We start from the raw sequence: 23288 nt of genomic DNA, 5'->3' as shown, positions 1-23288 counted from the left end.
AAAGAGAGGAGGTGAATCAGAGAAAAAGAGAGGTGATAGAGAATGAGAGAAGATAGAGGAGAGAGATAGAGATTGAGAGGAGATAGAGAGCGAGGAAGAATAGCTCAGCTCTCGACCTTCCAAGGCCCCAGACACTATTGTCTCTCTCCTCCACTGTCCACTTTTCCCCAGCTAAAAATACATTTTGGCCCCTACTGTGGAAATGGCTCCTAACTGACATTGTATATTTTGGGGCCTAAATACCATCAAATCATATTTTATTTGTCACATGCGCCGAATACAACAGGTGTAGACCTTACAGTGAAATTCTTACTTACTTCAATCTCCCAACAGGACCTGGAGAAAATATATGACGTTGTCTTTACATTAAAAAATACATCTTCCTTCTATAAAAGTGAATGCAACAATACAGTCATTTCTCAACCATTATAGAATGCATTTCATTACAAAGTCATTCAAAAATATATATATTTACTTCATTTTAGACAGTAATTAAATCACAGAGGGGTAAACAGGCAGGTGGGAGAAACAGTATGAAAGGTTGGAGTGGGGATTGAACCCCAGTCTCAGGTGGGGAGAAGTGTATGTGACCACGGGCCATGCAACTTTTATTACATAGTTAACTCGAGACAGAGTATGGTTTGGCCATCGAAAGTAAGCAGCTCGGAGGCTGATGTCCGTTCATTGTGGACTATGTCACCTTGTTTTATTATTCAGAGTCTGATGCTTGTATACTGCATGAACATGCTAACAGAGAGAGAGAGAGAGAGAGAGAGAGAGAGAAAACATGTGTGTGTATGAATGAATGTGTGACAGAGAAAGAAAGAAAGAAAGAAAGAAAGAAAGAAAGAAAGAAAGAAAGAAAGAAAGGAGGAGGGCAGAAAAGCGAGAAGATTGTCATCACTAGCTCATGTGGCTGCGCTCCCCCCTCTTCCTCCATCTCTGTATCCCTCCCTCCCTAGCTCGCGCTCCCCCGCCTCACAGCCACGGATAAATTATGAATGGTTGATGAAAAAGGGCAATTTTCAGCATCCAAAAAAACCCACATGCGGCGGTGAGAGACATAAAAGAGAGAGATAGACAAAAAAAAGTGCTGAGGATGAGGAAGACGAAGAGTCAGTCACTGGAGGCCCTGGTGGTCACGGGTGCTATAACTCTGGACTTTCTAGGCCACAGGCCTTTACGAAGCAGTTCAATTCATGAATACAGTAGTAGAAGAAGTGTGTGTGCGTGCATGCGTGGGTGTGTGTATCAATAATGGAGAAAATACAAGTGTGTTCCAAGAAACGTGAAGTGTGTTAGTGCTGGGTCGTACAAGAATACAGGATAGTCTTCCATGAGTGAGAGAGCGTAAATTCAGGCCTGCACATTGAGATGGAGGTCAACGCCACAATTTATGTTATGTTGCACAGAAACTATTTCTTAATGTAATTACATGTTACAACACAGTCTAGTGAACCTTTATGATAATCCAATCATTGTTTTAAAAACCTCATCTGTGGTAAGGAAAGAGTGTCCATGTTCTGCACACTGGATATACATTTTCCTTTTCAGGCACAGATAAAGGGTCAGCCTGCCACGGCCCAAATCTTAACCATTAAGTGGAAAAATGCATAACTGATCTTAGATAATTGTATAGCGGCAACTTCTGGCACATGTTGCCGTCTTTGGCATGCATTGTGCCTGAGCAATACAAGATATTAGCTCTCTCTCTCGCCTATTAGCACCCCTTTTGATTGACAAGACTGTGTTAGGAGCTGTAGACAACTGTGTCGAAATACAAAAGCAGCACAATCGATGAACAGTAACGCAAAGAGGGATCGGGGGGGACTCAAATCTAGATATCATTAGCAGTATAAGCCACTAGAGTATCTAAGGAAAAGCTTAAGAAGTCAGACCCAATGAGAAATTTGACTGCCGATAGGTACTTAGCACAATAGGAGGCCGTTCCTTCCCAACCTGGTACCAACCTGGTACTCCACCCCCTTTTCATCAGAATTGAAACAATAAAGCTGCACAATACATATGTTTTTCTAGCTCTTTTACGTCTAGCTAACAAGTTCTGTGATTAAAGTTTTTTTTTGGTTTGTGCACATTATCAAACCTATCTCATTAGTTAGTGAGCTAGCTAGCAAGTGTCCAGGGAATATTATTGTACGTAAAGCTGCCTCAAGCAATAAAAACAGGAGATAGAATAACCCTAACCCTGTGGGTCGTTCTGGTCCGGGCAAGGCTTACTTAGTTACTTTATGACAGGGGTTTAGTAGGCTAGTGAACACGATAAGCGTGAGAAGGCTTTCCGAGTGGAAGTGTCAAATCAGGCGTGTTTGCGGCATTCGGCTCCCCAAGGACAGCCAGTCGCATCTGTCTCTATAGGTGACAACACAGCTATCACATGTGGTCCTTGGACGTTAAAGGAATGTACAGCGCCTTCGGAAAGAATTCAGACGTCATGACCTTTTCCACATTTTGCTACGTTACAGCTTTATTGTAAAATAGATTTTTTTTAAATCCTCAACAATCTACACACAGTTTATTTATTTCACCTTTATTTAACCAGGTAGGCAAGTTGAGAACACGTTCGCATTTACAATTGCGACCTGGCCAAGATAAAGCAAAGCAGTTTGACACATACAACACAGAGTTACACATGGAGTAAAACAAACATACAGTCAATAATACAGTAGAAGAATAAGTCTATATACAATGTGAGCAAGTGAGGTGAGATAAGGGAGGTGAAGGCAAAAAAAAGGCCATGGTGGCGAAGTAAATACAATATAGCAAGTAAAACACTGGAATGGTTGATTTGCAGTGGAAGAATGTGCAAAGTAGAGATAGAAATAATGGGGTGCAAAGGAGCAAAATAAAAAAAATAAAAAATACAGTAGGGAAAGAGGTAGTATTTTGGGCTAAATTATAGATGGGCTATGTACAGGTGCAGTGGTGCAGGTACAGTACCTCGTGAGGTACCTCAGTACCTCATAATGACAAAGAGAAAACAGGTTTTTCGAATTTTTGCACATTTATTAAAGATAAAAAACAGAAATAGCTTAGTTACATACAGTACCAGTCAAAAGTTTGGACACACCTACTCATTCAAGGGATTTTCTTTATTTTTACTATTTTCTACATTGTAGAATAATAGTGAAGACATTAAAACTATGACACAACACATATGGAATCATGTAGTAACCAAAAAAGTGTTAAACAAATCAAAATATATCTTAGATTCTTCAAAGTAGCCACTCTTTGCCTTGATGAAAGCTTTGCACAGTCTTGGCACTCAGACCCTTTTGCTAATCGTGCCTCATTAGCTCATTGTTATAGATGTATCCAAATAAATGTCACTAGAAAACAGCTTAAACAAATGCAGCTACTTTGCTGTTATTCTGGCTGCACTTTTTGACGTGACTGTAAATTAGCCGTAGTTGGCTATCTAGCAAGCAAGGGATAAGATCGTTGCCAGCCAGTATGGCAATGGAACATTTAGAACGAACGACTGGGTAGCGTCTATAGATACAGAACAAAAAGACTGAACAACTGGGTCGTTCGTGTACATAGACACAGAACAAAAGAACTGAATGACTGGGTCGCGTCTCTAGCAACCCTAGATTTGTGTCGGGACTATATCTTGTGGAAGGATGAAATAGTATGAATAAATGAATCAAAATAAAGTTTTTAATGAAAATATGTTGATTATTATTTGAATATGTTGGTAACCCGTTGTATAAAAGTGATAATGCCCTCGAAGCCGATGTTTGTTGGATATATTGGCGAAGTCTTGGGCCTAACAACACCCGTGCCAATATATCCAACAAACACCGGCTTCGAGGGCATTATCACTTAAATATGGACACTTAGATTGTGTATATGTTTAGTGGCACCTTTCCTATGATGTAAATTGTCATCATCTCCAAATGGTCATGTTGGCTAGCTAATCTCGTTTTCTTGTTGCTAACTTGTGATTGAGATGCTGTTCTTTATTGGTATCCATTTGTGTGAATGTACAGTATATAGTGACTTTTTCTCCTTTCTGTATCTGTTACAGTTTAATAAACAAAATATATTCTACTAAAGATTCTTAACGGTACTAGTGCCTCCTGATTTCTTTATTGGAAGTGTGTAAGCTGTCTGCCAAGTTTTGTAGCTTACATATTGTGAGGGCAGAACACTTGGCCTGCAAAACGATTCCATATGTCGCCCGAATGAACCGAATCACGAGTGAACCGAGTGAACCGAATCACACAGGGTTGTGACAACTAAGGACACGGTGTCTTGGTGTGGTTCCTGTTTATATGTTCATGCTCTCCCCAATGAGTAAACTGTAGATTACATCTAGATGGCTACCAATATTAGTTATTTATTGTCTAGGCTGCCATCCTACTTAAAATATAATCCTGGGAGCTACCATTGGCAACTCTGTGATACAGCTGCCAAGTGGAAGAAGCACCTAGGTCAGCAGAAACCTCGATACAACACCACTGGTCATTCGCAATGGCTTTAGTGGCCCATGACGTGTTTTATTTGTAAAATGCGGCCCATTATTCCCCACAAAAAAACGAATCTGCACTCAGTTTATTCTCTATGGCACTCAGAGGCTGCGGTACAGCAAGCCTATCATCACAACAATTATTATGTTTTTTTCTAGGTCGCAAAGCAAGATATTTACAAACAATTTAGAGCAAACCGAAATGGCTTGTGTCAACTTGATCTAGCTAACTAGCTAGCTAGCAAACGTTGGCCAGCTAGCTAGCTAGGTTAGCTAAGAAAAAAAAAATCAGTAACTCAACGTTGGCTAGGAATAAAGATACTTATAAACAAGTGAAGGTACATATCCAGTAGCTGCTGAAAATATTCTTCCACTTCAAGAAGATATTTACTAAAATAGTCTGAGCTTCATGTTTCTTACCCAACAGCATGAGGTTGGCGCCTAAAGCTGATCATTTGAATTTACGGTAGGCATAAGCTATTACTGTAAAGAAATACAGAATGTTAGACACATTTTTACAGGAGGCTTCCAATTAAAGTTAATAACAATATTTTTCAGCATGTTCAGCATGCTGTAAAACACATTTACAGTGTTTTTTACTGTTGAAAATTACAGAAATCTTAGTGTGGAAACGTTTATTTTTAGGTTGCAGGGAGGTTCTGAGAATGTTTTACTCTGGTTCCTTAAACGTTTTGTCTGGGAGGTTTTATTAAAGTGCAACTCCACAACTTTTAAACCAAATTTTAATTGTCTGCAACACAATACCAGAGTCAACATTATGTGAAAAAGGTGCATTTCTACGTTTTGTAGAAAAATATTTCAAGTTAAAATGTTCAACCCGGTGACATCATCAAAAGATTTATTTAAAAAATTCAGGCACTATGAGATTTGTGGTTGCATGGGGAGCAAGAAAATACCCTCCCTTGGGCTAGAAACTCGTTGCAGGTTTAGAAAATCACTGTTTTTACTTTTAATCTGACCCTGTGATAGAAACAAGCTTTTTTGACGTGACCCATTTCAGGAAACTAGACATATGCCGCAAGTTACGACTTCACAGGAGAGCCATTTTAAGTATATATATTTTTTCTCGCAAAATGTGTTTGTGGGCAGAAATGCCTTCTGAAACATGTGAACTTTCATGTGTCTTAATAACAAACTGGTATGCCATCTGTAAATACAAATAATATTGTTAAATTATGAGCCTTGTTGGTTAAGTCACAGAAAAAGTCAGCAACCTTCACACTAGCCATGATTGGTTGAGATAATGAGTGGGCTGGACATGCCGATAGAGGAGTTTGGATTGGTCTGCCATATAGAGAGCTTCTGTCTATTTGAGCTGGTCAGGCTGTGTTGGTAATCCTGTCGAACGCAGATTTTTTTAAATTGTATTGTGTAGTGGAGCTACATAAGTGTTGCTCTACACTTTCTCCAGAATCTGTGGAAATAGAGCATGATAGCTAAAGAGATGGAGATAACACCTATCTCCGTATTACATCTTCAAACTAAGGACAACCGTGGCATGACATCCGTGACAGGGAGACGCGTCCATTATGCATGATGATGTATACAGGTAAGATAGTCTAGCGTTAGCTAGCTACATTTTCAGATATACGCATTTATAAATTTGACAGGAAGTGGCTTCATTTCAAGCTAAAGTGTACTGTTAGCTAGCTAGTCCCTGGCTGACGTTATTATTCATATCCCAGAGCGGTTTACTTTTCTAGTTAGAGCCTAATGTTAGCTAGCTAACATTAAACCTGGTTGGTTACCTCCCAGCATATTCATGCATGAATAACTGTGTTTATTGGTGTTTAAGTAGCTAACATTAGCTGGCTGGCTCGTTAGCTAACGTTACATAACATGTGTGATCTTACACATTGTTTACCTAGCTAGGTTCATTGTTTACCTAGCTAGCTACATGTCTTAAGCTAAAGTGTACAACACCCGTTGAATATGGCCAGTGTCAGTAAACTGCAAAAAAAGCGTAATGAAATTGTTGTCAGCAGAGCTGGTTGGGCTGTTTTCATGTTATCCATAGGTAAACAAATCATCGGCCAGAGTGTCAAGTGTGCTCTGAACACTCCGAGAGCGAAACGAGATGGATGGGTGGGGCTAAAGCTTAAGAGGGTGTGAACGATGCTGAATGGATGTAGACAGAGAAGAGCCCTTCACTAGATACCAAAACATTCAAAGGACATTTTTCAAAATGTAGTGTTCAAGTTTATCAACTTTCAAAGCATGATTCCTTTCCCATTGTTCCTCAAAAAGGCAGTGTATGATGTAGCTCTGAGTCTCTACTTTACTCCAATGTAAAAAACACAATTTCAAATTTTGCTCCATAAGACCGAATCCAGGTGGTGAGACATATGTAGACACTGATTTGGTGCTGGAGATAATGAATTTGAGGTTGAAAAGTGGCGGAATTGCCCTTTAACGCTCTGAGAACGGAAATTATAGGTTATTTGGAGTTTTTTTAATAATTTCCTTAAAACTTTCACTGAATGTTTCAATAAGACTTTCAATAACACAGCTCATTTGGAATAACATTATTTAACTCCAAGCATAGACAGGAGACATGGAAATGAATTTCCTTAGGCATTAATCATGCAAACACATGTATTTTTTTATTGTCACAAGGCATCAGTGAGATTCAAACATATGATCTTCTATTCTCTATCCATGGAATTAGTCCACTGCCCCCTAGGATGAAGCTAGCATGCCATGTCTTTTTAATAAAGTTTTCTTTGTGTTCTGAGAACGGACTGTATTTTTTTTTAAATAACATTCTTGGAACGTTACTAAACGTTCCAAGAATGTTATTCTTGTGGTCTTTATGGAAAGTTTTCTTCAAGTTCTGAGAACGGAATTTAGAGCTTATTGGTGTTAAAGGGGCAATCAGCAATTGCTACATCTATTTTTAGACTCGTAAATTATATGTACCCATTGATTCTTGAATAATTTTACTTATAAATGCCGAAAAGCTTAATGTGCTTAATGTGTAAAATTCCAGTTTTTTTTTTACATTCCCAGAATATTTCCAAGAACTGACATAAGAGAGCCTTACATTCTCTGACCGTTCTGAGGACATCGCTTAAGTCACACCATTTTTGAGAACGTTCACAGAATGTAATAAAAATATGACATGGGAACGTGTGTGGAATGTTCTGTGGAAGTACTGAAATTCCCACAGAGGAACGTTGTTTCTTAACATTCTTGAAACAATTTGAATGTTACTTTAAATAGAACCATGAGTAAATGTCACGTCCTGACCATAGAAAGCCTGTATTTTCTATGGTAGAGTAGGTCAAGGTGTGACTAGGGGTTTTTATTCTAGTTTATTATTTATATGTGGGGTTCTAGGTTTTATTTTCTATGTTGGTGTTTGTGTATGATTCCCAATTCGAGGCAGCTGGTAATCGTTGTCTCTAATTGGGGATCATACTTAAGTTGCATTTTTTCCACCTGTGGGTTATGGGATCTTGTTTTTGTGTAGTGCCTGTGAGCACTCCATTACTTCACGTTTCGTTTGTTTCTGTATTGTTTTGGTGAGTTTCAATAATTAAACATGTGGAACTCTACGTACGCTGCGCCTTAGTCCGACCATTATTACGAAAAGCGTGACAGTAAACCTGTAGGAAACGTTATAATGAAAATCCCACAGAAGAACGTTGTTTCCTAAGTATTTGAGAACATGCCCAATGTCAAACCAGTTGGAGAACATTCCTAGAACATTCAAGAAAAAATTGTTTAATATAACCATGTTTGAACTTTTAGCAAACGTTCTGTTTAAAGTAATAAAATATAAAGAAAATATATTTTTTTGTCAAGGTACTTCAATGTGCTCAGAATGTTCCAAAGCCAAGAATTGATCCTGCACCATTCCCAGAAGGTTGTGGGAAGGTTGAATGCAAAATAACCATAGGACAGCCACGCTTTCACCATGCTCTAAGAAACAGATGGTTCTGAGAACGTTATGTGTTAGCTGGGAAAATTCCAAATTGAGGAAAAATCATTTTTAAAACTCCCAACTACACAGCTGTGTGCCAAGTTGACTGGCATCTTTCACAACGATTCCTAAGGTTGTTGCATAATTCTCAGACTCATACCTGTGTAACATACTTACAGTGGCTTGTGAAAGTATTCCCCCCCTTGGCATTTTTCCTATTTTGTTGCCTTACAACCTGGAATTAAAATTGATTTTTGGGGGGTTTGGATCATTTGATTACACAACATGCCTACCACTTTGAAAATGTAAAATATATTTTTGTGAAACAAGCAAAAAATAAGACAAAAAAACTACTTGAGCGTGCATAACTATTCACTTCACCCCCCCCACCTCACCAGTCTTCTAGCCATCGTTTTTCCATTGGTTTTGTTTTTTCTTCCTACACACCTGGTTTAAATCCCATTCATTACCTGTTGTGTATTTAACCCTCTGTTTCCCCTCATGTCTTTGTCAGAGATTATTTTGTGTTCTTTGTATTGATGAGCGACAGGTCCTCGTACCCACTTTGTTTTATTGTTAGTGTTGGAGTTCTGTTTCGTTTATTGTTATTAAACAACTCCATTATATTCAGTTTGATTCTCCTGCGCCTGACTTCCCTGCCACCTATACACACAACTCTGACAGTATATCTCTATAAGCATGGCACATCAAGCCACTGGGATTTTTGCCCATTCTTCAAGGCAAAACTTAAGTCATACCACAGATTCTCAATTGGATTGAGGTCTGGGCTTTGACTAGGCCATTCCAAGACATTCAAATGTTTCCCAATAAACCACCCGAGTGTTACTTTAGCAGTATGCTTAGGATCATTGTCCTGCTGGAAGGTGAACCTCTGTCCCAGTCGCTGGAAGACTGAAACAGGTTTCCCTCAAGAATTTCCCTGTATTTAGTGCCATCCATCATTCCTTCAATTCTGACAAGTTTCCGAGTCCCTCCCGATGAAAAACATCCCCACAGCACAATGCTGCCACCACCATGCGTCACTGTGGGGAAGATGTTCTCAGGGAGATGTGAGGTGTTGGGTTTGTGCCAGACATAGCGTTTATCTTGATGGCCAAAAAGCTCCATTTTAGTTTCATCTGACCAGAGTACCTTCTTCCATATGTTTGGGGAGTCTCCCACATGCCTTTTGGTAAAAAGATTTTAAGCAATGGCTTTTTTCTGGCCACTCTTCTGTAAAGCCCAGATTTGTGGAGTGTACGGCTTAAAGTGGTCCTATGGACAGAAACTACAATCTCTGCTGTGGAGCTTTGCAGCTCCTTCAGGGTTATCTTTGGTCTCTTTGTTGCCTCTCTGATAAATGTCCTACTTCCCTGGTCTGTGAGTTTTGAAGGGCGGCCCTCTCTTGACAGGTTTGTTGTTGTGCCATATTCTTTCCATTTTTTAATAATGGATTTAACAGTGCTCCGTGGGATGTTCAAAGTTTCAGATATTTTTATATAACCCAACCCTGATCTGTACTTCTCCACAACTTTGTCCCTGACCTGTTTGGAGAGCTCCTTGGTCTTCATGGTGTCCCTTGCTTAGTGGTGTTGCAGACTCTGGGGTCTTTCAGAACAGGTGTGTATATATACTGAGATCATGTGACAGATCATGTGACACTTAGATTGCACACAGGTGGACTTTATTTAACTAATTATGTGACTCTGAAGGTAATTGGTTGCACCAGATCTTATTTAGGGGCTTCAAGTTTTAAAAAAATCATTTCACTAAACCAATTTGGACTATTATGTGTATGTCCATTACATGAAATTCAAATAATAATCTATTTAAATTACAGGTTGTAATGCAAAAACGCCATGGGGGAGGAATACTTTTGCAAGGCACTGTAACCAAGATAGCAGGAGACCAGACACGTTCAGTTTGTTGATTGCACATTGAATCATTATAACATCTGGTGTATTCTTCATCATCACATTTGAGTCATTTATCAGATGCTCTTATCCAGACCGCCTTACAGAAGCAATTGGGGTTAAGGGCACATAAACAGATTTGGCACTCAGTCGGCTCAGGGATTCAAACCAGCAACCTTTTGGTTACGACCAATGAATCACGACCAATGGGTTCTTTAAAAACTGCTGGATTTTTGATGCTGGTTTATTGAGATATGAGCCAGTGGGTCAACTCAGAAGACTGGAGGTTTGGCTTAGTAGGGCGTGGCCTTCAGCTAGTTATTTTTGGCCACTCATTCTTTTTGGCCTTGAGAGTAAATGTAATTCTGGTTCATCTGTTGTATTGCTATCACATGTTTAAGTTAAACTCTGACACTTTTAAAGCTTTAATGAGGCTTATACAAGTGTATGAGTTCCCCAAGAGCATATTGTCGTGTCTCTGACTGAATAAATGAGATGACAGGCTATTTTATCAAAACGATTACCTAACATTTAATTGATTACGTGATTTGAATTAAACCATGCAACAATTAACTCATCAATAACCTGGGGCACCACGGAAGAGTTTTTTTTAGAACTGCTGTCTTTCCAATAAACTCTAAATAGCAGTCAATTATTAATCGTCACCTTATTCAGTCTCATTCTGATTGTCGTAAAGCACTTGGTTATCTGCACGAACCCTGGCTAACAAGATGAATCAGCAATACATAAATTGGTTTAATTATTTATTTACTAAATAATCACACAGAATAACATATATATACACAGGATAGATCATACATCGATTACTAATCATGTCCTGAAAAGTCCCGAGTGGACTAACCCGCTATGACGGCTGGTTACACAAAGGAAAGGGGTTGGGTTTGAATGAAAGAGCGAGAAGACTGAGGGACAAAGGGATTTGGTCTCTTTCGGACCTTGAGAAGCTATGATACCGTAAATATAGAATCTTACACATTCTAATAACTGCACATTCAGAAAAGGAAAATGCAAGATATATATTTACTCTGAGCTGCACTTCGATAGATGGGTCAAGGGCGGAAGACTGGTTTGCCCAGCTAAATCGCCATTGTCCTTTGAAGAATCTTTCTGGTCGCAGTGTTGTAGAGCGGATACGTTGAAGTACCCTGTCGTTCTTAGGAGATTGTCTATTCTTTCCTAGGCCAGATACGTTTACAGCTGCAGCTGATAACTCGACGTCTAGGATGTATCACTTTTTCTTTAGTGACAAATAGTTCAAAGTTCATACCAAGTTGCCATAATCAGCTCGTGCTGTATTCTGGCTGGTCTAGTAGAAATGTACCATTCCAGCGTGATGATCGTCATCTCCACGTTGAAATTCGCACATTTCTGGAACTAAATGATAATCATCGTTACGGGAGCTTTTGTGCTGGGGAGAAGAAGGGGCGTGTTTCATCCTTCTAACCAATGTCTGTGCTCCCGTGGGTGGGGTTACTGATTGAGCATAAATTGACTTATGAAACAATTCTCTCATTTAGAAGCTAAAAATCTAATTTGATCTTCTCACAAATAGTTTCATGTTTAATCACATTAGTTTTGCAACATTTTGATGTAAATCTGTAAAAATCTGAACTGGAACGTGTAGACTTTCAAAGATACAATTCTGTTGTCCGAAATCAGAAAATCATCAGAAACAATCTACAAAAAAGACAACAGAGACAGCAGGGTTTCAAACTGTAGAACCCAGTTCCTACATCTGAATATAAAGAAAGATTTTATCAAACAAAACTATGCTAAATTTTATCTCTGGGACCCTCAGGTTGACAAATCAGAGCAAGATTACTGAATGTAAGTACATTATTTACCTTCAGAGGTGAATGAGTTTTAAACCAGTTCCCGTGATAAAAGTTTTTGTTGTTGTGCACTCTCCTCAAACAGTAGCATGGTATTTTGTTACTGCAATAGCTATTGTAAATTGGACAGTGCAGTTTAATTAACAAGAATTTAAGCTTTCTGCCCATATAAGACATGTCTATGTCCTGGACAGTTTGCTGTTACAGTTGAAGTCGGAAGTTAACATACACTTGGGTTGGAGTCATTAAAACTCGTTTTTCAACCAAATTTCACCAAATTTCTTGTTAAGAAACTATAGTTTTGGCAAGTCGGTTAAGACATCTACTTTGTGCATGACACAAGTCATTTTTCCAACAATTGTTTACAGACAGATTATTTCACTTATAATTCACTGTATCACAATTCCAGTGGGTCAGAAGTTTACATACACTAAGTTGACTACGCTATTAAACAGCTTGGAAAATTCCAGAAAATTATGTCATGGGTTTAGAAGCTTCTGATAGGCTTATTGACATCATTTGAGTCAATTGGAGGTGTACCTGTGGATGTATTTCAAGGCCTACCTTCAAACTCAGTGCCTCTTTGCTTGACATCATGGGGAAATCAAAAGAAATCAGCCAAGACCTCAGAAAAAAAATTGTAGACCTCCACAAGTCTGGTTCATCCTTGGGAGCAATTTCCAAATGCCTGAATGTACCATGTTCATCTGTACAAACAACAGCACGCAAGTATAAACACCATGGGACCACGCAGCCGTCATACCGCTCAGGAAGGAGACGCGTTCTGTCTCCTAGAGATGAACGTACTTTGGTGTGAAAAGTTCAAATCAATCCCAGAACAACAGCAAAGGACCTTGTGAAGATGCTGGAGGAAACAAGTACAAAAGTATCTATACCCACAGTAAAACGAGTCCTATATCGACATAACCTGAAAGGCCGCTCAGCAAGGAATAAGCCACTGCTCCAAAACTGCCATAAAAAAAGCCAGACTACATGGGGACAAAGATCATACTTTTTGGAGAAATGTCCTCTGATCTGATGAAACAAAAATAGAACTGTTTGGTCATAATGACCATCGTTATGTTTGGAGAAAAAGGGGGAGGCTTGCAAGCCGAAGAACACCATCCCAACCGTGAAGCACAAGGGTGGCAGCATCATGTTGTGGGTGTGCTTTGCTGCAGGAGGGACTGGTGCACTTCACTAAATAATAGAACATTTCAAGACAACAGTCAGGAAGTTAAAGTTTGGTCTCAAATGCATCTTCCAAGTGGACAATGACCCCAAGCATACTTCCAAAGTTGTGGCAAAATGGCTTAAGGTCAACAAAATCAAGGTATTGGAGTGGCCATCACAAAGCCCTGACCTCAATCCCATAGAAAATTGGTGGGAAGAACTGAAAAAGTGTGTGCGAGCAAGGAGGCCTACAAACCTGACTCAGTTACACCAGCACTGTCAGGAGGAATGGGCAAAAATTCACCCAACTTATTGTGGGAAGCTTGTGGAAGGCTACCTGAAACGTTTGACCCAAGTTAAACAATTTAATAGCAATGCTACCAAATACTAATTGAGTGCATGTAAACTTCTGAAATAACTTCTGAAATAAATCATTCTCTCTACTATTATTCCGACATTTCACATTCTTAAAATTAAGTGGTGATCCTAACTGACCTAAGACAGGGAATTTTTACTAGTATTAAATGTCAGGAATTGTGAAAAACTGAGTTTAAATGTATTTGGCTAAGGTGTATGTAAACTTCCGACTTCAACTGTACTTACGTCGTCATTCTAGTCACATTAGCGCACGTTAGCAACAAGCGTCCTGGTATAGGGACACCGATCCCATAGATCCTTAAGGTAGTTGACTTGCCTGGTTAAATTAAGGTTAAATAAATCAAATAAAAAAGGCCCAGCTGCTAGGTCAACCCAACAGAAGGTAAAACATTTTTTACTCAAAATGAGTTAAATTAACCCATGTTTGGTTTTTCACACAACCCAACCGGTTGGGTCAAAATAACCCAGCTTGTGTGTTCTCTCCAATATTTAACCAGCACTGGGTTATCAAATAACCCAAATGTTGTTGTTTTTAACCCAGCATTGTTTCGAGTGTATGTAGGTTTCAATAGGTTAATTATGCAATACTAGGAATCCCCCCGAAGCCATGCTCTTCTTGCTGACTTAATAGAGATTACCAAGGACTGAGAAAGCCTCCAACTTTTCTAATTGCTGTTAAAATTTCATGTCAAATAGATTTTATGTCAGATCATTTGGATGCACGAAGCAAGCCGGAGGTGGAAATGCATTAGTCCCATTATTATTATCATTGTTAATATTAATAATATTATAACTTGTTAATCTCTTGTGGCACCAAAAAAGAAAATGTACTGGGACAAGACAATTAAGATCAGAAGATGAATGAGAAAGAAGTAACCAACCTGGACTCAGGGGTAGACGTCACATAGTAAACACAAATCTGATTTTTTTTAAATTAGTATGATATGTTATGTGTTCATTTGTGGATGTATGGTATGTACGTATTCATTTGTGGATGTCCATCATCCATTTCATATGATATTTTACAAATTACAATTCATATGATATGTTACAAATCACAATTCGTATGATATGTACAAGTTAGAATTTGTTGTGGCTAATGCTAACGTTAGCTAAGTGACTAACATTAGCTAGGCTACGGATTAAGGATAGGGGTTAAGGTTAGAAGTTAAGTTAAAGAGTTAAGGTTAGGGGAAGGGTTAACAAACATGGTAAGTAATTGCTAAGTATCAAAAAAAGTAGCAATTAGTTGCAACGTTACAATTTAGCTAAAATGCTAAAGTTGTCCGTGATAAAATTCGAACATGCAACCTTTGGGTTGCTAGGCATTCGCATTCTACGCCTACCCACCCTCCTTTAATATTTTTCTAACCAAAAATGATATTTTGGTATTTGTTTCATTAGTCCATTGTTGACATAGTCCCAAAATGTTTTGCTTGTCAGCCATCACGTTTAGCATCATGCAAAATGCATCATAGTGGGAAGATTTCTGTATTTTGAAGGTAACACATCTTGAAAACTTGATTGCTGACAAGCAAAACATTTAGGGACTATGTCAACAATGGACTAACGAAATAAATACCAAAAGATAGTTTTTGGGTGGGGTTTTCTTTTAAGTAACCTTCTCTCTCATGTATCCATACCAAAAATAACATGTCATACCAATCTGAGTGTCCCGGATTTTCATTTACTATGTTACGTCTAGTCTATGAGACCAGCCCGGTACAACTGTGCGTATTTTTTGTTGTTGCAATAACTCAATATTTGCGTTGTTTATTACCATCATATTACACTGAATGGACAGTGTAACACACACACAGACACACACACTGTATTACCAGGGGGTAGAGCAAACCGACGTTAAGGCTAATCTGAAAATGGTGCTGGCTAAAGCTAAAACTGGTGAGTGTAGAGAGTACAGATATATTGTTATCCATGTCGGCACCAACAATGTTAGGATGAAACAGTCAGAGGTCACCAAGCGCAACATAGCTTCAGCGTGCAAATCAGCTAGAAAGATGTGTCGGCATCGAGTAATTGTCTCTGGCCCCCTCCCAGCTGGGGGGAGTGATGAGCTCTACAGCAGAGTCTCACAACTCAATCGCTGGTTGAAAACTGTTTTCTACCCCTCCCAAAAGATAGAATGTGTAGATAACTTGCCCTTTTACTGGGACTCACCCACAAACAAGACCAAGCCTGGCCTGTTGAGGAGTGACGGACTCCATCCTAGCTGGAGGGGTGCTCTCATCTTATCTACGAACATAGACAGGGCTCCCCTAGCTAAACAGTGAGATAGGGTGCAGGCTAGGCAGCAGGGTGCAGGCCAGCCTACCAGTCTGCCACTAGCACAGTCAATGTAGTCAGCTCAGCTATCCCCATTGGTCTAGGTTGGGCAAAACTAAACATGGCGCTGTTCGCCTTAGCAATCTCACTGGAATAAAGACCTCCTCCATTCCTGCCATTATTGAAAGAGATTGTGATATCTCACATATCAAAATAGGGCTACTTAATGTTAGATCCCTCACTTCCAAGGCAGTTATAGTCAATAAACTAATCACTGATCATAATCTTGATGTGATTGGCCTGGCTGAAACATGGCTTAAGCCTGATGAATTTACTGTGTTAAATGAGTCCTCACCTCTTGGTTACACTAGTGACCATATTGTTATTTTATTTATTTCACCTTTATTTAACCAGGTAAACTAGTTGAGAACAAGTTCTCACTTACAATTGCGACCTGGCCAAGATAAAGCAAAGCAGTTCGACACAAACAACAACACAGAGTTACACGTGGAGTAAAACAAACATACAGTCAATAATACAGTAGAAAAATAAGTCTATATACAATGTGAGAAAATGAGGTGAGATAAGGGAGGTAAAGGCAAAAAATGCAGTGGTGGCGAAGTAAATACAATATAGCAAGTAAAACACTGGAATGGTAGATTTGCAGTGGAAGAATGTGCAAAGTAGAGATAGAAATAATGGGGTGCAAAGGAGCAAAATAAATAAATAAATACAGTAGGGGAAGAGGTAGTTGTTTGGGCTAAATTATAGATGGGCTATGTACAGGTGCAGTAATCTGTGAGCTGCTCTGACAGCTGGTGCTTAAAGCTAGTGAGGGGGATAAGTGTTTCCAGGTTCAGAGATTTTTGTAGTTCATTCCAGTCATTGGCAGCAGAGAATTGGAAGGAGAGGCGGCCAAAGGAAGAATTGGTTTTGAGGGTGACCAGAGAGACATGCCTGCTGGAGCGCGTGCTACAGGTGGGTGCTGCTATGGTGACCAGCGAGCTGAGATAAGGGGGAACTTTACATAGCAGGGTCTTGTAGATGACCTGGAGCCAGTGGGTTTTGCGACGAGTATGAAGCTAGGGCCAGCCAACGAGAGCGTACAGGTCGCAGTGGTGGGTAGTATATGGGGCTTTGGTGACAAAACGGACGGCACTGTGATAGACTGCATCCAATTTATTGAGTAGGGTATTGGAGGCTATTTTGTAAATGACATCGCCGAAGTCGAGGATCGGTAGGATGGTCAGTTTTACGAGGGTATGTTTGGCAGCATGAGTGAAGGGTGCTTTGTTGCGAAATAGGAAGCCAATTTTAGAATTAACTTTGGATTGGAGATGTTTGATGTGAGTCTGGAAGGAGAGTTTACAGTCTAACCAGACACCTAGGTATTTGTAGTTGTCCACAAGTCAGAACCGTCCAGAGTAGTGATTGTTTGTTCCAATGGTAAATGACGAGACAGAGACATTCATGCGAGTAACCAGCCTTGTTCTGTACATCATGACACTTCCGGGTATCTCAAGCACCCCGGTATAAATACATGAGTTGCAGTAATAAACATTTACCAACAGATGGCATCACTGTGCCATCTTAAACCCATAACAGTGATGCTGGACGTGCGGGCAGGTGCAGGCAGCGATCGGTTGAAGAGCATGCATTTAGTTTTACTTATTTTTAAGAGCAGTTGGAGGCCACGGAAGGAGAGTTGTATGGCATTGAAGCTCGTCTGGAGGGTTGTTAACACAGTGTCCACCGCGCATCCCGCAAAGGCGAAGGTGTTGCTAACAAATTTCAATTTACAAAAAAAAACAGACGTTTTCGTCTTTTAAGCTTCTAGTCATGAAATCTATACAGCCTACTCAATCACTTTTTATAGCTACTGTTTACAGGCCTCCTGGGACACATACAGCGTTCCTCACTGGGTTCCCTGGATTCCTATCGGACCTTGTAGTCGTACCAGATAATATTCACATTTTTGGTGACTTTAATATTCACATGGAAAAGTCCACAGACCCACTCCAAAAGGCTTTTGGAGCCATCATCGACTCAGTGGGTTTTGTCCAACAGATCTCAGGACCTACTCACTGCCACAGTCATACTCCGGACCTAGTTTTGTCCCGTGGAATAAATGTTGTGGATCTTAATGTTTTTCCTCATAATCCTGGTCTATCGGACCACCATTTTATTTTGTTTGCAATCGCAAAAACGAATCTGCTCAGACCCCAACCAAGGATCATTAAAAGTCGTGCTATAAATTCTCTGACAACCCAAAGATTCCTAGATGCTGTTTCAGACTCCCTCCGCCTACCCAAGGACGTCAGAGTACAAAAATCAGTTAACCTGTCACGATCGTGTGGAGGATTAACGGACCAAAACGCAGCTTTAGGAAAATAAGCCATCTCCTTTTTATTAACGAAGAAGGCAAACGAAACAAAAACACTTAAACACTAAACAAAACAAGAAAACGATCGTGAAGCTAAACAACGATGTGCACACACTGGCTACAAACGTATCACATAGACAACTACTCACAACAAATGAAAGCCTATGGCTACCCTAAATATGGCTCCCAATCAGAGACAACCGAAATCAGCTGTCTCTAATTGGGAACTCATTCAGGTAACCATAGACTCTCCTAGACAACTAAACATACATAGACAACGCTAGACACATGAACTCAACACAAACCCATATACTACACCCAACAACCCCTTTACCATAGAAACACCCAAAACCAACAAAACACAAACATTCCCCATGTCACACCCTGACCTAACTAAAATAATAAAGAAAACAAAGAATACTAAGGCCAGGGCGTGACATAACCCCCCCCCCTTAAGGTGCGAACTCCGGGCGCACCATTACACAGTCTAGGGGAGGGTCTGGGTGGGCTTCCATCCACGGTGGCGGCTCCGGCTCTGGTTGCGGTCCCCACGTCACCACAGTCCCTAACCACCTCCTTAGCTTCCTCCAAATGACCCCCCTCCACATTAACCCCACTGCATTAAGGGGCAGTTCCGGACTAAGGGGCAGCTCCGGACTAAGGGGCAGTACCAGGGTAAGGGGCAGTACCAGGGTCAGGGGCAGCTCCGAACTAAGGGGCAGTACCAGGGTAAGGGACAGCACCAGGATAAGGGGCAGCACCAGGATAAGGGGCAGCTCCGGACTGAGGAACGGCAGCTCCGAACTGAGGAACGGCAGCTCCGGACTGAGGAACGGCAGCTCCGGACTGAGGGACGGCCCATGGCTAACTGACGGATCTGGCTGCTCATGGCTGACTGACGGATCTGGCTGCTCATGGCTGGCTGACGGATCTGGCTGCTCATGGCTAGCTGACGGATCTGGCTGCTCATGGCTAGCTGACGGATCTGGCTGCTCATGGCTAGCTGACGGATCTGGCTGCTCATGGCTAGCTGACGGATCTGGCTGCTCATGGCTAGCTGACGGATCTGGCTGCTCATGGCTGGCTGACGGATCTGGCTGCTCATGGCTAGCTGACTGATCTGGCTGCTCATGGCTAGCTGACTGATCTGGCTGCTCATGGCTAGCTGACTGATCTGGCTGCTCATGGCTGGCTGGCGGCTCTGGCAGATCCTGTCTGATTGGCGGCTCTGGCAGATCCTGTCTGATTGGCGGCTCTGGCAGATCCTGTCTGACGGACGGCTCTAGCGGCTCCTGTCTGGCGGGCGGCTCTAGCGGCTCCTGTCTGGCGGGCGGCTCAGTAGGCTCATGGCAGACGGGCGGCTTTGCAGGCTCATGGCAGACGGGCGGCTTTGCAGGCTCATTGCAGACGGATGGCTCAGATGGCGCTGGGGAGACGGATGGCTCAGATGGCGCTTGGCAGACGGGCAGTTCAGGCATCGCTGTGCAGACGGCAGACTCCTGCCGGCTGAGGCGCACTGTAGGCCTGGTGCGTGGTGCCGGGACTGGTGGTACCGGGCTGGGGACACGCATCTCAGGGCTAGTGCGGGGAGCAGCAACAGGACGCACAGGACTCTGGGGACACACAGGAGGCTTGGTGCGTGGTTTAGGCACTGGTGGTAAAGGGCTGGAGACACGCACCATATGGCTAGTGCGTGGAGGAGGCACTGGTGGTACTGGGTTGGGGCGGGGAGGTGGCGCCGGAAATACCGGACCGTGCAGGCGTACTGGCTCCCTTGAGCGCCGAGCCTGCCCAACGTTACCTGGTTGTATGCTCCCCGTCGCCTGACCAGTGCGGGGAGGTGGAATAACCCGCACCGGCCTATGTAGGCGAACCGGGGACACCATGCGTAAGGCTGGTGCCATGTACGCCGGCCCGAGGAGACGCACTGGTGACCAGATGCGTTGGGCCGGCTTCATGACATACGGCTCAACGCTCAGTCTAGCCCGGCCGATACGTGGAGCTGAAATGTACCGAACCGGGCTATGCACGCGTACAGGAGACACCGTGCGCTCTACTGCGTAACACGGTGTCTGCCCGTACTCTCGCTCTCCACGGTAAGTACAGGGAGTAGGCGCAGGTTTCCTACCTGACTTCGCCACACTCCCTTTAAGGCCCCCCCCCCCCCCCCCCCCCAAGAAATTTTTGGGTTGTACTCACGGGCTTCCAGCCTTGTCTCCGTGCTGCCTCCTCATATCGCCTCCTCTCGGCTTTAGCTGCCTCCAGCTCTTCACGAGGAAGGCGATATTCTCCCGGTTGTGCCCACGGCCCCTTACCATCCAGTATCTCCTCCCATGTCCACGAATCCTGTGTAGGTGGGTCCTGTTGCCGCTTTCCATGCCGCTTGGTCCTGTATTGGTGAGTAGTTCTGTCACGATCGTGTGGAGGATTAACGGACCAAAACGCAGCTTTAGGAAAATAAGCCATCTCCTTTTTATTAACGAAGAAGGCAAACGAAACAAAAACACTTAAACACTAAACAAAACAAGAAAACGATCGTGAAGCTAAACAACGATGTGCACACACTGGCTACAAACGTATCACATAGACAACTACTCACAACAAATGAAAGCCTATGGCTACCCTAAATATGGCTCCCAATCAGAGACAACCGAAATCAGCTGTCTCTAATTGGGAACTCATTCAGGTAACCATAGACTCTCCTAGACAACTAAACATACATAGACAACGCTAGACACATGAACTCAACACAAACCCATATACTACACCCAACAACCCCTTTACCATAGAAACACCCAAAACCAACAAAACACAAACATTCCCCATGTCACACCCTGACCTAACTAAAATAATAAAGAAAACAAAGAATACTAAGGCCAGGGCGTGACATAACCCCCCCCCTTAAGGTGCGAACTCCGGGCGCACCATTACACAGTCTAGGGGAGGGTCTGGGTGGGCTTCCATCCACGGTGGCGGCTCCGGCTCTGGTTGCGGTCCCCACGTCACCACAGTCCCTAACCACCTCCTTAGCTTCCTCCAAATGACCCCCCTCCACATTAACCCCACTGCATTAAGGGGCAGTTCCGGACTAAGGGGCAGCTCCGGACTAAGGGGCAGTACCAGGGTAAGGGGCAGTACCAGGGTCAGGGGCAGCTCCGAACTAAGGGGCAGTACCAGGGTAAGGGACAGCACCAGGATAAGGGGCGGCACCAGGATAAGGGGCAGCTCCGGACTGAGGAACGGCAGCTCCGGACTGAGGAACGGCAGCTCCGGACTGAGGAACGGCAGCTCCGGACTGAGGGACGGCCCATGGCTAACTGACGGATCTGGCTGCTCATGGCTGACTGACGGATCTGGCTGCTCATGGCTGGCTGACGGATCTGGCTGCTCATGGCTGGCTGACGGATCTGGCTGCTCATGGCTAGCTGACGGATCTGGCTGCTCATGGCTAGCTGACGGATCTGGCTGCTCATGGCTAGCTGACGGATCTGGCTGCTCATGGCTAGCTGACGGATCTGGCTGCTCATGGCTAGCTGACGGATCTGGCTGCTCATGGCTGGCTGACGGATCTGGCTGCTCATGGCTAGCTGACTGATCTGGCTGCTCATGGCTAGCTGACTGATCTGGCTGCTCATGGCTAGCTGACTGATCTGGCTGCTCATGGCTGGCTGGCGGCTCTGGCAGATCCTGTCTGATTGGCGGCTCTGGCAGATCCTGTCTGATTGGCGGCTCTGGCAGATCCTGTCTGACGGACGGCTCTAGCGGCTCCTGTCTGGCGGGCGGCTCTAGCGGCTCCTGTCTGGCGGGCGGCTCAGTAGGCTCATGGCAGACGGGCGGCTTTGCAGGCTCATGGCAGACGGGCGGCTTTGCAGGCTCATTGCAGACGGATGGCTCAGATGGCGCTGGGGAGACGGATGGCTCAGATGGCGCTGGGGAGACGGATGGCTCAGATGGCGCTTGGCAGACGGGCAGTTCAGGCATCGCTGTGCAGACGGCAGACTCCTGCCGGCTGAGGCGCACTGTAGGCCTGGTGCGTGGTGCCGGGACTGGTGGTACCGGGCTGGGGACACGCATCTCAGGGCTAGTGCGGGGAGCAGCAACAGGACGCACAGGACTCTGGGGACACACAGGAGGCTTGGTGCGTGGTTTAGGCACTGGTGGTAAAGGGCTGGAGACACGCACCATATGGCTAGTGCGTGGAGGAGGCACTGGTGGTACTGGGTTGGGGCGGGGAGGTGGCGCCGGAAATACCGGACCGTGCAGGCGTACTGGCTCCCTTGAGCGCCGAGCCTGCCCAACGTTACCTGGTTGTATGCTCCCCGTCGCCTGACCAGTGCGGGGAGGTGGAATAACCCGCACCGGCCTATGTAGGCGAACCGGGGACACCATGCGTAAGGCTGGTGCCATGTACGCCGGCCCGAGGAGACGCACTGGTGACCAGATGCGTTGGGCCGGCTTCATGACATACGGCTCAACGCTCAGTCTAGCCCGGCCGATACGTGGAGCTGAAATGTACCGAACCGGGCTATGCACGCGTACAGGAGACACCGTGCGCTCTACTGCGTAACACGGTGTCTGCCCGTACTCTCGCTCTCCACGGTAAGTACAGGGAGTAGGCGCAGGTTTCCTACCTGACTTCGCCACACTCCCTTTAAGGCCCCCCCCAAGAAATTTTTGGGTTGTACTCACGGGCTTCCAGCCTTGTCTCCGTGCTGCCTCCTCATATCGCCTCCTCTCGGCTTTAGCTGCCTCCAGCTCTTCACGAGGAAGGCGATATTCTCCCGGTTGTGCCCACGGCCCCTTACCATCCAGTATCTCCTCCCATGTCCACGAATCCTGTGTAGGTGGGTCCTGTTGCCGCTTTCCATGC

At 43.5% G+C, this 23288-nt stretch overlaps 1 protein-coding gene across 1 annotated transcript in view; it reads right to left on the bottom strand.

The window, feature by feature from the left end:
- Nucleotides 1-23288, bottom strand: part of LOC129812556 (MAM domain-containing glycosylphosphatidylinositol anchor protein 1-like) — a 310719-nt gene that overhangs the window by 250841 nt on the left and 36590 nt on the right. The window lies entirely within an intron of this gene.

Source organism: Salvelinus fontinalis, chromosome 16 (assembly GCF_029448725.1).
Source record: "Salvelinus fontinalis isolate EN_2023a chromosome 16, ASM2944872v1, whole genome shotgun sequence".
Taxonomy (NCBI): domain Eukaryota; kingdom Metazoa; phylum Chordata; class Actinopteri; order Salmoniformes; family Salmonidae; genus Salvelinus; species Salvelinus fontinalis.
Note: the sequence above shows the minus strand (reverse complement) of the source record. Positions and strands in the feature narration are given on the sequence as shown.